General features: G+C 44.5%; 1 long non-coding RNA gene across 1 annotated transcript in view; it reads left to right on the top strand.

Annotated features, from left to right (window-relative positions):
* Nucleotides 1–11,570, top strand: part of LOC310757874 — a 78,930-nt gene extending 67,360 nt beyond the window's left edge. The window contains exons 3-4 of the long non-coding RNA XR_014545529.1: nt 6,134–6,189; nt 11,294–11,570. This is a non-coding gene — a long non-coding RNA (uncharacterized lncRNA). The remainder of the gene's footprint in view (nt 1–6,133; nt 6,190–11,293) is intronic.
* Nucleotides 11,571–13,889: the final 2,319 nt, after the last annotated feature.

The raw sequence follows: 13,889 nt of genomic DNA, 5'->3' as shown, positions 1-13,889 counted from the left end.
GTCTCCATTTGATCGAAGCCAGCAAGATGGCAACCCTGACGCCATGAATCCACTGTTGCCCAAGGTTCCCAGCAATACCAAACAGGGAGATAACCCAAACAAGCATTTAAACCCAGATGATCTAATATGGAAGTGGTGCTGTTGAGGATGTACAAGCAGCACTCAGCAGTCTAAAGAAGAAGTTGAAAGAAACAGAAACAACCCAAAACCCATTTTTTGCTTTGCCTCTCTTTCATATTTCAGAGACTAACACCACAGTCCTATATATATTCATTTGGAATAAAGCCCTACTGCATGTTAAGTGAAGTTTGTGCCTGAGGAAGTGTGCACAACTTAGTTGCATTTAGAAGAACAAGAAAAAGAAGAAGAAGAGGAGGAGGAGGAGGAGGAGGAGGAGGAGTTTGGATTTGATCTCCCGCTTTATCACTACCCGAAGGAGTCTCAAAGTGGCTAACATTCTCCTTTCCCTTTCTCGCCTACAACAAACACTCTGTGAGGTGAGCGGGGCTGAGAGACTTCAGAGAAGTGTGACTAGCCCAAGGTCACCCAGCAGCTGCATGTGGAGGAGCGGAGACGCGAACCTGGTCCCCCAGATTACGAGACTACCGCTCTTAACCACTACACCACACTGGCTCAGTGGTTGGCCCAAGACATGTTGCTGCCTTAAGCAAATGCCAAGGAGGTGCCCTCCCTGCCCCTATTCCACGTATAGAAGCTGGCCTGGCTGTCAGCTGAATCTTCCTTTAACGCTGGAATCAAGTTAGCATCCCCCACCACACCTTAAGGCAGCATGCCAGCTTAGAGGACACAGAGCAGGCTGTATGGCACACAGCTCTGTCGCCTGACGCCCTGCTGCTTCCTCACTGCTGTGAAAAAGATTCTGCTCGCTGCCTGCTCAAACAAATGCTGCAGCCGTGCAGCAATGGTGCCACCAGGGTGCATCATGGGAAATGAGGAAGACATGCACACAAACAATGCTTGCTGAAGTCTTAACAAAGCTGCTGTGCTTAAAAACTAACTAACAAATGCAGAGCTCTTTAGCGCTCTGCAGGCAATATTTTGGAGAGCCTCACTTCTTACAAAACACAGGGACCTAGTGAAACGTAGAGATATATAGAGAATATAGCACAGCGGCACAATAATTTGTGGGGTCCCCAATCCAACTTGGGGTTGGGGGGGTTGTTGACGTTGAGCTGTGGTTCAAGAAGGGGGAGACCCACAAATCACCCATATTTGCCCCATTCAGTCCCCACCCTATTCAGATGAACACCCTTAACAGATTCAAGATCAAAAGCACCCTGTGTTCATTTGTATAGGAATTTTCCATTCTAGACCTGGCTACGGTTGCAAAGGAGTCTTATGAAAATGTTGCAGAGAAAACGATAAAGATGTGAAGGATGACCATCCCCCCGCCCCCGAGAATCTCTCAGCAGTGATTTATTGTTTTGACTTTGTGAGGTTTGCTTGAGCTGCTGCTTACTGTTTGGATTACCGCCAATGCTATATAGGAGGCACCTGTATGTGCACGAGAACCTCATGCCTCGCAGTATAGAATTTCTTTGGCTTTTTAAACCTGCGCAACTGCAAACAGGCCGCCAGCAAGCCAGTTATTATACAACGCCTACAAATGCATGCAGATGGAAGAGAGGCCAGGGGTCACGAAGTTTCTAAGGCTGCTTTTAATAACCATGAGCTGCTGAAGAAACATCAAGGTACATCCAAAATGGGAGTTTTAAAGGAGGGGAGGGAAGTCAGCCTTAAAGAACGCAGGCCTGACTGTCCCTGTGTACCCAGTCCCCCAATGAGAACACGTGATGGGGAGCTTAGTTCTTTATGGGCAAAGCACTCAATTGCACCAGCTCCTAAGGTGCAAGAATCGCAGGCTAAACAGCTCCTTCTTCACACTTGGCATCCAAACTGGACAGTTGGCGCAACAGTGCGACTACACCTGAATCAGCGCACTTACACTCCCTCTTCTGACATAGTGTGCTCAAGGAACCAGTGACTTTTCCTGGGCGGCAGCTCCAGCTGCTCCTGCCGCTTTTAGCCTCTGCTCATCCTTGGAGATAGGAGAGGAGAGGACAGAGAAGATTCCAACAGCTCAACTCTCTTTGTGACTTCCTGCAACTCTTCTTCCATCTCTTCTTCACTTGTCTCTCACTGCCTGGACTCTTCCTCTTTCCCCTGCTTCACAGGTGGCACAGAACCTCATAAATCACTGGCCCTTTCACCTGGATAATCCTCCTGCCCCCTGCCTCCTCTGCCCACCCTTGGTACCCCTGCCTGTCCCTGACAGCACATCCTTCGGAGATCCACAGCTGCATCCCACTTTGCATTGTTATCTGGGAGTTCCTGTGGCTCTTACAATGCTTAGAATGTGTCTAAAATTTTCCAAGTGCTCTGCATATGTTAAAAGATAAGCCATCCCCTGCTCCATGGGCTCATAGGCACAATTCAAAAGAGGGAAGCAAGCATTCAAGCAGCTGATGGATGAGGCCAGGCTGGTCTCCCCCTGGCCACAATGCTCTTCCTAGCAGGCAGGGGAGGTGCAGATTCCCATGGAACATAAGAAGGCTTGGTTAAGACAGTGGCAGAAGAAATGAGCCCAGGGAAGGGAAGGCTGGAAGATGGAAGATGGAGCAAGCTTGTTTTCTGCTCCAGAGGGTAAGACCTGGAACAATGGAGTCAAATTATGAGAAAGGAGATTTCGACTAAACATTAGGAAAAACCTTCTGACCACAGCAGCTGTTTGACCGTGGACCATACTACCTTGGAAGGCAGAGGACTCTCACAATAAATTAAAATTAAATTAAAAACTGGGACAAAATGGGAATGAAACACTTTTGGGATGAACACTGGGTACATAAATGAGCAGACTGTAACAAATGCTAGAGAAACCGACAGATATATGAAACTGAATGCTGGAAAAAGAAAGTCCTCGCTGGAAGCCACAGGAGGCGAGAGAGCTCTTGTGTTCAGATCTTATAGGCATCTAGTTGGCCGCTGGCCTGATCCAGCAGGCTCTTCTTACATATCTCTTTTGTGGGACTCAACATCAGCAAAAAAATGTGACATCTGTATCATTTCCTTGCCTCCTTCAACACACCACACTCCTTTCAGTTTTCTCCTCTCTCCTTCATTTATTTTTACTTTTTAAAAGAAAAGCTTCTATAAATCTATAGCTTGAGCCAATGTCTGCTTTTTTTGGTAGGGAACAGAGTATTCTTTTGCTGGCAATGCTACATGCTAAGGGAACTGGGGAGGAGGTGACATCAACTTAACCTTTCTTCTGAGCTAGGCGAACAAGCCAAGGCAATACAAGTGGGACCTTTGCAGAAAAGCTTGTGCAGCTGCAGAGCACAGACCTTTTCCTGGCCCCTTGGTATGAGGAGCTAGTTATTTTGCCTGCAAGGAAAGAAGCAAAAGGCCAACAATAGGAAGGTTTATAATATGTCCCAGTCTCTCTGCTGGGGAAAAAAAATCCCCCCTATCCCTTTTGAAAATGTGCTTGCTTTTCATCCTCCTCTGCTCCTCATCACCCCCCGGGCAGCAGGGTTACCAAGCACTGTATGGACTTCATTAAATCTTTCTCCATGTACCAATCTCCAAAAGAACCCAGGAAAAGATAAAGCCGAGCAATAGAATGAAAACCTTTATCTGATTCTTATTGGTGGGCATCTCAATTAGATGCCTTGCTTGCGTCTGAATGCCAGGTAAAAATCCCGTCACCCAGAACAAAAGCGCTCCTCCCTTAAACATGAATAATAACCAAAGATGAAAATCAGTCATTTGTGTGGAGCAGGAAATTTATTTCCCCTCCCTTTCTGTTGAAAGGGCAAGACTGAGATGCATTCACTGGGGTTTCAGTCCATCTCCATTGCGCTACTGCTAGCAGGGGTGGACTTTGGTTCTATGGCACCCTGAGCAAGGCCAAAATTTGGCACACCCCTCCAGCCCTCGCACCATGCCAAAGACTTTCTGAGGTTCCAGAGGGCCATTTACTATGTGTGCTGTCATTCATAAAAAGAGAGCCAAATATCAACAACATGATTTTGTTGTACCCTTTGCCTTTGAGTTAGCTTCTCTGCAATACCAGCTGCTCAAAAACCCCTATCTATGAAAGAGATCTGGGACCTCTAATGATGTGTGATCTTCATAGCTCAAAAAATATCAGTAACCATGGCTCTCTCTGGGTTTGGACTGACGGGCTGGCTTACGTCGCCTAACATATTATTGTTGGACAGCATTAGCTAGAATGATTATAAAGGAGGGCACTCCACCATACCACAATCCCGCTAACATTATGGAGAGAGCTTTTTATGTATGTGTCATAGCTTGATATAGTACAATATCACCAGAAAGTTTTCTGTTGTTGGGTTTTTAAAAACCTCTTCCTAATAATTTGTTTCGGCCATTTAAGAGCACTGATTCATTGGTGTTTTTGTTTTGTTTTTTAATCTGGCTTTTTAAATGCTGGGATGCGCTTGACAAGTCAGCAGTAATGGTAAACCCTTTGTCTCATGAAAGCTGGAGATTACTTGCCCCTAGATGTTTCCGTAGGGAATTCAAATGTTGGATTTCCCCCCTACCATCTACTCCTGAAGCTGAATGAAATGCTGAGCGAGGCAACTAGTGATTTCTTTGCATTCTTGGATCTGGTTTATTTTTCTCTGCAATTGTCTCCTGTCCTCAAAGCATCTCATTGTGAGTCAAGGACCTGCCACCCGCATAGGACACAAAGACACATTATTTTAGGTTAATGGGCAAAATTAGGCCACAACTTTTATTGGTTACAGCATGTGAGTAGTATTGGCTTAGGCATTGGATGAAACAGCAATACAAGACTCCATGGGAGTCATATCAGGGTTAACAACCAATGGGAGGAGCTTGTTGATGCAAATACAAGTGGAAGCTCCCCCATGACATCACCGGGGGTCGTGCCATGGCATTGGACAGGATCCACGACCGCTGGATTCCTGTAACAGAATACCCAAAAGAGGAGGGGTAGATGATGGCCCATACCCAATCTTCCAACACAGCACACATATTCCAATGCCTAACCACCAAAACGAGAAAGTTGTGACAAATTGCTATGAGGTAGGCAAAAAACCCAAGAGGCTGGTGCCAATTTGCCAAATGGATAAGAAAGTCCTACCAGGCCCCTTGGGCAACCAAGGCAACCAACCGAAGTCCATAGCAAGGTCAATATGCAAAAGAAGCTGACCTAAGAGGGAGGGAGGGTGGGAGATCCAAAGCAAGCAGGAACAGACTGGGAGCTGAGTGCTGCCGCGGCTGTTTAAATGCAGCTAGCTTCACCCACTAGCCGACCCTATTGGTCGGCTGGAAGGCTTGGCCACGGCAGCAGAAGCAATCAGGAGCAGGGAGCCGAGTAGGCCTCCCTGCCGCAGTGGAAAGCTGCTCCCACTCACAACCCCTCCCCTCTGGGAGGAGGAGAGGCCTTCTCTGTCCACATGAGAGATTATATATGAGAATAAATACTGCAGCAATGTGGGGGTTGAATTCAAGTGGCAAGTTTGGGTTTCCCACCATAAAATAAAATTACCGATTGCAGAAATAAACAGGTTCATTTTCATCGCTTAAAAGTATTTCATCCACACAGATTGTTAAATGCTATCCTGCACTTTTCCCAAAATTATAAGATACCTACTAACTAAGTATTTGAACAAACCAATTGTCTGTAACAAGCACAAATGAGAAGTCTTTATACAGTCTTGGAAGAGCCGGTCCTGGTTGGAGTAGATGGACCAGGGGTCTGATTTCCTATCAGAACTCTCCTGTGTGCCTAGCTCATAATCAGAGATTTGATAACCTTAGAAGTTCTGCTTTCCCATTTATTTCAAATGAAAATATAAGCTGCTTGACTGATGGGTTCACTGCAATGGTAGAATGCTTTGCTATGTTTTTAGGGCTGAGATGCAAAGAGCCTCTTAGACAGTACCCATAATACTTTTGTACATACACCAAATGTCTCCTCTTTTTTTCTTTCCGGTCAAATATGGATAGAAGAAGGCTATTATATTCATGTTCTGCTTGTGGGCTTCACACAGGGATCTGGTAAATCACCATGAGAATAGAATGCTGGATTAAACTGATCTTTTGTCTGATCCAACAGGACTGGATTGTCTTCTCATGAACTAAAGCAAGAAGGCTCCGGTTGCAAGATGGAAGGTAAGAGAGCCCAAAGTATGTAAAAGCTTCTTGCAAAGTATTTTGGATCCTAGCCTAACTCAGAAGGGAAAATCTGAGTTTGTGTCCAAGAAAAACAGAAAATTACACCACAAATGTCTTTTTAATATCACTTCTTTTTTTTTGCAAAACCACAAGCTTTAATTTGCTATTTGCTTTACTCAAGAGCTATTCAACATGTATCTTCCAAAACATCATTTAATGATGATACATTTGGTTTAGATGATGTAGAACGTGGTGCCATACAATTTATCAAAAGCACCTATTATCACTCCAATGGAAATGGCCACCAGCTATATATCACTTTAAAAACACTGCTAGGGTTTAGACTCTTCTTCATAAATATCACATTTGCCTGATATTTTAAAAGAATGGTGACTGATTTTTCTTCCTCTTACTTTTAAAGTTCGATGGTGCTTCTTTGTATTTTGTGCTACTGCAGTTTATTGTTTCAGTTTTGGTTTCACGTTGCTTAAATGGTCTCCGTTTTAAATTTTAAGCCTCTTTGGGGATATTATAAGGTGAAAATATGAGATGAGAAGTCTTCCAGATAGTGGTACTTCGGGTTACATACGCTTCGGGTTACATACGCTTCAGGTTACAGACTCTGCTAACCCAGAAATAGTGCTTCAGGTTAAGAACTTTGCTTCAGGATGAGAACAGAAATTGTGCTCCGGCGGCACGGCAGCAGCGGGAGGCCCCATTAGCTAAAGTGGTCTTCAGGTTAAGAACAGTTTCAGGTTAAGTACAGACCCCTGGAACGAATTAAGTACTTAACCCGAGGTACCACTGTAAATACCATTCCCTACCACTCCAGGGAGGTTTAAGGGGCAACTCTACCTGACTTTGGTTTTATTTTGAGTGAGAGAATATCACCAGCGTCACCACGGCTGTACTTGTCTGCTGTCTTTCCATAGTTATAACCATGCTCAAGGTGGCTCACAAATGAAAGGATTTACATAATGACGAAAGCAGTCATAAACAAAGAAAAGTACACATCAGTCTGATAGGTATGAACGGCATAATTTATATTAAACAGGCTTCAGAATGAGAATATTTTTGTGTAGACTCGGATGATGCATAATTTCTTCTAATAGTGAACCTTGGGATGGTTGTCTGGCCTTCATTATGTAGACCAAACAGGCACCATCCTTGGAAAAGGGAAGCATAAGCATGCTTGTGAGAGCCCTGTCCCTTGGTAAAAGACTTGGTAACACAGATTCTCATGTGCAGGGCAGAGATCAAATCCACAAGTGTGGTGCCACTCAGATAAACTATCTTGTCAGAGCACGGAGCCAGTTGCTGACTGTAGACAGGGGTGGGTGGGTTTGTGCTGAGCTGATGGAGTAGGAGAAAGGAAGGAAGAGATAAGAAGAGATACAGGAGAGGGAGTTCAAAAGCATTTTAGGAGTCTTGGCTTGAACAAATTTGTATATTCCAACGTATCTTTATTATCACTGTGTAAATCAGGGTGTTGGCCTCTTTTTGTTGATAAGCCCAAGACATTTAACACAATCATCTTCCATTTTCCAAAAGTGCATTAAGCTTCTTTGTTACTCATTCCTTGTATGATGGAGGTTGGGTAGAGTAATGACTTGGAGGAATCGCTGAGCAATTATTTAAAAGATCTGTGAGCTAATTATCTCCTTAGAATGTCCCAGACTGTGTGTCTGTTGAAGGAACCTTTAATTAATTGCAACCCATTGAAACTAGGAATGACTCTTCTGCATACAGGATCACTTCTAGCTTCTGAAGACAGTCTGTCCTCTCTGTCCTCCTCTTGGGAGAAAACATCTCAATAAATTAACTCAGTGGTACCACTTCATTAAATTTCCCTTCTGTAGTAAGCCAGTCTGTAGCAGCATCTGAGCAGCACAAGGAGCCTGGGATGGACTGGCTATTCAGCACCCCTCCTGTCCTTGATGAAAACCACCAGTTTCATTACATGGCCCAGGAGAACATTTATGGAAGCAAAGCATCAACAAGACTGAACTGGAGAGATAGGAAGAGGTCCTTTGTGACCACAGCACAATTGTTGGTATTTGTCCTGAGTAATCTGCACTAAGGGGAAAACGATGCAACAAATGACTGCCCGACCCCCTCCACAAAGAAGTCACAAGAGCGTTGTCTGAACATAGCTGTCAACCTTCCCTTTTTTTGCGGGAAATTCCCTTATTCCAGCGTCGTTTCCCGCTGCTTCCCGCTGCTATCCCAGATTGTTAGATATCCCATAGACTGGCCCCGGGACAGGTGAGGCTGCTGATCCCTTATTTTCAAATCTGAAAGTTGACAGCTATGTGTCTGAATAATCACTTTTGGAAAGAGTGGATGTTAATGGGAGGGTTTTGGTCTCCTGAGTACAGGCCTGAGGTTTCAACAAATGCAAGGCCTCACTTTTACATGTATGATTCCTCCCAGCCAGGCTCAGTAGCTAATTGCAATGAAGGAATTTGTTCTGGCATTGTCCAATGTGCACTAACAGACTTCATATGAGTCCATAAAGGCTGTTGCTCCAGAAAACCCTTTCCTTGGTGTAATTTCAATGGTGTACCATTGGCTCATGAGGCAGACCGAGAATAGCCATATGATACTGGTATTTTTAATTTTAATTTTAAAAAGGGGAGACTGATGCCCTCGTTTGCCCTGTGATACTGTGTGCTGATGCCAGGCCTAAGGTTAAACATTTCTGCCAACCTTTCTCTGGTGTCCTGCATAAAATAATTCTGAAGGTGCTACTTGACCTTGGAATTTGCATTCAAGAAACTTTCACCCTAGACAGATGAGATCCGTCTAGCCTGCAGAAAATTACTCTAAATTGTTGCTATTATGCTAGCGAGGCTTGAAATACTTTTGACCTGAGTGAATTGCTTGCTGAATGGCAACGACCAAATATGGGAGCAGGAGGCAGGGGCACAGGGAGGAAGCAAAAACACCTGACTTTGAACACACCTGCCTAATGCAGTAGGATTGAATTCTCATTTAGAGATAATATCCCTAGATTTGGAAGGTTTCATAGCCTGGCTATCTTTTGGGACTAATCTTCTTTGCTGGTGAATATGCTTCAGTCCTGTTGCACAACACATTGGTATATGTATTCTTAATTGCAAGCCAATAATAATGTATTGGTGCCTCAAAAAGAAAGTACAGAGCCTTTTTGTGTGGTGCACATGTGTCAACTGGTTGTTGTTTAGTCGTTTAATCGTGTCCGACTCTTTGTGACCCCATGGACCAGAGCACGCCAGGCACTCCTGTCTTCCACTGCCTCCCGCAGTTTGGTCAAACTCATGCTGGTAGCTTCGAGAACACTATCCAGCCATCTCGTCCTCTGTCGTCCCCTTCTCCTTGTGCCCTCCATCTTTCCCAACATCAGGGTCTTTTCCAGGGAGTCTTCTCTTCTCATGAGGTGGCCAAAGTATTGGAGCCTCAACTTCAGGATCTGTCCTTCCAGTGAGCACTCAGGGCTGATTTCCTTAAGAAAGGAGAGGTTTGATCTTCTAGCAGTCCATGGGACTCTCAAGAGTCTCCTCCAGCACCATAAGTCAACTGGTAAGTGGCTCTAATTACCCAAAGAGAGAGTGAATAGAAGGCAAGCCACTTTGCAAAAGTTAACTGAATTTTAGTAGCCAAATGCTTTTCTCACATGAGACCCAGCTAACACATAGAGAAATTCTTTACATGTTTTCTCACATGGAAAACTTAATTGTGTTCCATCTTCAATGGGGCTTACCCCCAGATAACCGTGCATAAGATGGCAGCTACATGAATGATATAATTCCTTGATTATATTTGTTTTACTTTGCATTTCGATTCCCCCCAATTTATTTTCTGAAATCCATCCAAAAACCTTTATGTTGGGGTGTGTGCATGCATGCAAATGTAATAAATGTCTTTGCACTTTATAAGTCACAGCTAAAAGTGTGATTTCACTAAAAAACATCATGTTCAAGGTGATACCAGGAGACATAAATAGCACGTCATATCTCTAATGATCCATGCCCATAAGGCTTGATGTTGTGGTCATCATGAGATGTACATTTAGGTGTACACCTACTCACTCTATTAAACCACCTAGTTTGCAATAAGGTGTTATATATGTGTGCACTCATATTGATCATATGGCATCATTGGCGCATAGAGCCAAATTTCACTGTGAAGGGCAACCCAGATCCTTTGTCAAAGATGGCTCCTGTTCTTGCAGAATTCCTTGTCGTCTTCACTCTGTAGTCCTTTAGTAGAATTGAAGTCCATGGAACTTGTCTGCAGCCTATTGTAATTCTGTCTAAAGTATTAGAAACCATGTAGGATCTTGCTGCACTGTTACTTTAGTTAGCACACTACAATACTTGCAGGAATGAAGCTCTATCACTGTCTTCAGTCCTCCATCACTTTGATCTACTACTACTTATCTAGTTCCTTGCTGTATACAAAGCTGCTTAATGTAACATTATAACAGCTGATAAAAGAGCTTTTAGTTGATTGATCACCTGCCTTTTGTTTAAATAATTTTGCATACTACCAATGCACCAAAATCCTGCCTTTTTGTGACATTGAAGAATAATAATCCAAATTACCTCTTAAAAAGTGGAAGCTATCACTCACTACCTGATGGAAAGGGCACCTTCAGTTTCTTCTTCTTCCTTTTTTGGGCCTGTTACAACTAACACAACTTCAGTTGCAGCCCTGCCAGTTAAAATTGCCCTGATTATTTCTCTAAACTTTCAGGCATTTGGTCTACAGATTAAACCAATTCACTACCTGTTATAAGTCTTCGATGCAGTTTTGCAAAACGGAAAATACAGAACCCATTCTGGTCGTAATAGCGCACACATGTCTACTCAGAAGTATGCCCCACTCAGTTAAAATTGGGTCAGTCCCAGGTTAAGTGTGTACAGGATTACCCCTAGATTTCTTATTTATGAGAAACCGCAATCCAGTAGCAGTGGGAATAAGAAAGGAAAACCTCCAATGTCAAGCTAAAGACAATGTGAATGTAGCAGCAACAAAGCATTAAGCACTTGATGAACCTGGAGATAACGGAACGTCTATTATTGCTGTTGTTCTTCTTATTATCTTATGAAAAAAACAGGCTCTGCTGGAAGGAGCAGATCATAAGAATGAGAAATGGGACCCCATCTGATTCTTAACAGTGTTGGTGAGATATAGGACCACTGCTGAAGGTTTAACGGTATAGGTAAGAGCTTAGATTACCGAGAAATGAGGCAAGGTTCAAACAAAAGATGATTCATTTGTCACGTATGCATCAGGTCATTGGTTTTGTGTTTTCAGCCTTTAGGCTAAGAGACAGCATCAAGTAGCATTTAATTTTAGTTCTTCAGCATTTTTTGATCCCTTCAGTGGGAAGACTCGAGCAATAAATAACGTCAGTTTTTGACAACCACTGAAGATCAGTGAACTTCAGAGGCTTGTAGCAGATAAGCCTCCTGACAAGCATTGGAAACCTAGTAGAACATCAGTGTACTCTTGGCAAGTATAACTGCTTTCATTCAGAATGAAAGCCCAGACTGGTTTTCTTGAAGCCTTCTAATCATGAACACATAGAAGCTGTGGCCCATAGTTGCTTCATGGAAGCAACAGCAGGGGTAGCCTCCAGAGGTAGCCAACATCTTAAGATGTTTTGGACTACAACTCCCATCAACTCATCATGGCCAATGGTCAGGGATGATGGGAGTTGCAGCCCATAACACCTGGAGGGCAGCACATTGGCTGCCCCTGATATATACTGTGCTTCTGCCTCCCCTCTGGATGTGATTGGCAAGTGTTCCAAAGTTTAGGACATCCTTCTTCTGCACCTAGCCTTCTGTGGAACCATCAGCGTTTTCCTTCCCTGAGCTATCAAAGAAGAGCAAAAACCTCACACGTATGTCCATTGCCAGACTCGGTGCAATTTTTCTAGAAAAGGAGGTGCTAGAACTTACCATGAACGCCTCCCTCGTTCTCTAAGAATGGCAAGGGAACCCATCCAAGAGGTGCTGGAACTGAGTTCTGGTGAGTTCTAGCTGGAAAAAAAAGCTCTGGTCAGACTGTACCATATCATAATACAGGTGGGGCAGTGGATTCTCCTTTTTTCAATGCGAAGGATTCAAATGTTCCATCTCCCCTCTCTTTCAGTATGAAATGGAATTGCTGAGCAACAGTTGAGTGTATGTGGTTCCTGCTCTTTTAGTTTTGAGTCACAGACCCTCCAAGTGTACCTATTTTCCAGGGACATCTCTGACTTACATTAGAGAAGCTGCCCCAGTTTCTGATTTGATTCCAGAATGTCCCACTTTCCCTTAGGATGTCCCTATTTCCATTGGAGAAATGTTGGAGGGTATGGAGTTTTCCAACACCCGAGCCGTCTGAAGGCAATCCTGTATAGGGAAGGGTTGTTTTTTTAAATGCTTAATATTTTATTATGTTTTTATATATGTTGGAAGCTGCCCAGAGTGGCTGGGGCAACCCAGTAAGATGTGTGGGGTATAAATAGTAAAATTATCATTATGGAATGGGATGTCCCTATTTTCACTGGAGAAATGGTAGAGGGTATGGAGTCAGCTGATATACTATGGACGCTTGGAAAGATGTGCGCCACTCTTTTAAACATGTAGCCACTTCCTTATTCGCATAGGCCTGCATTAAGAATTTCCCACAAACTGATCATGTCTTCCCAGCTGCACTGTATCCCAATCAGATGCAGAGCTAGCTGCTCCGGCACACGGAGCAGCGCGCATACTGTGCACCTGGGGCAGGGTGAGCGTCCCAGGGGGCAAGCTGCCCATGGGGGCGGAGCGAGCTGCCCATGGCGGGCTGCTTCCTGGGCGGGGGAGGGGAGGCAGACGCCGCCTTGCCAGCAGCCTTCCTCCCTTCCCTCTTTCTTTTGACAGCTCAGGGGAGGCTTTCCCCTCCCCCAGGAAGCAGCCCGGGAGCAGGGGGCAATGGCACGCCACCCGCCCGCGATTCCCAAGCCTCCCCCGAGCTGTCAAAATGAAGGCAGAAAGGGGGGAAGGCCGCCAGCAAGGCAGCGATGGCTCGGAGTAGGTTTGGGAGTTGCGACCGGCGAGTGGGCACCAAATGTCACCCTCCTCAGTGATGACACCTGGGGCGGACCACCCCCGCCCCCTTCCTCTGCCCCTGATCCCAATGCCCATCTGACTGGAGACTTGAGGCCCTGGAGAGAACAGGGAAATAAAATTCAGGCAAAGGAGAGAAGCTTCCTAACCCTTTTTTTGCAGGCACTCAAAACTCTGCATCGAACAGAATCTGCACTCTGGGGGGACACAGCTGGCACCAAACAGCAACACAATGCTGACTGGATGCAATATTAGGTCTCTTGGAAACAAGTCGCTTGTCTGGTGTATCATTCTCCTGGAAGCAGAATGGAACATATTTTCCTGGTTAAGGCAGGGAAGGCCTACAAGACACAGCCCTAACTATTCTCAGGACTCAAAGAAAAAGGCACCACCATCTTTGTTTGCCACACACAAATGGCTTAAAATAAATGTTTGCTATTTTGCTGAACTAGTTTTTTAATTAACTAGGGAGCTTCATAGGCTTCATTGTGTAGATGTGAAGGAGACTGTAATTAATTTATTACGAGAGTCAACAATAAATTGAATATGCGAGTTGCTTCTTGCCCCCTTGTTATGAAGCGAGAGTGATCCCCTTTGGTGCATGCGTTGTTG

Source organism: Podarcis filfolensis (genome assembly GCF_964270895.1).
Source record: "Podarcis filfolensis genome assembly, chromosome: 2".
NCBI lineage: Eukaryota > Metazoa > Chordata > Lepidosauria > Squamata > Lacertidae > Podarcis > Podarcis filfolensis.
The sequence above is the reverse complement of the archived record's forward strand: the minus strand, read 5'-3'. Positions and strand labels throughout refer to the sequence as shown.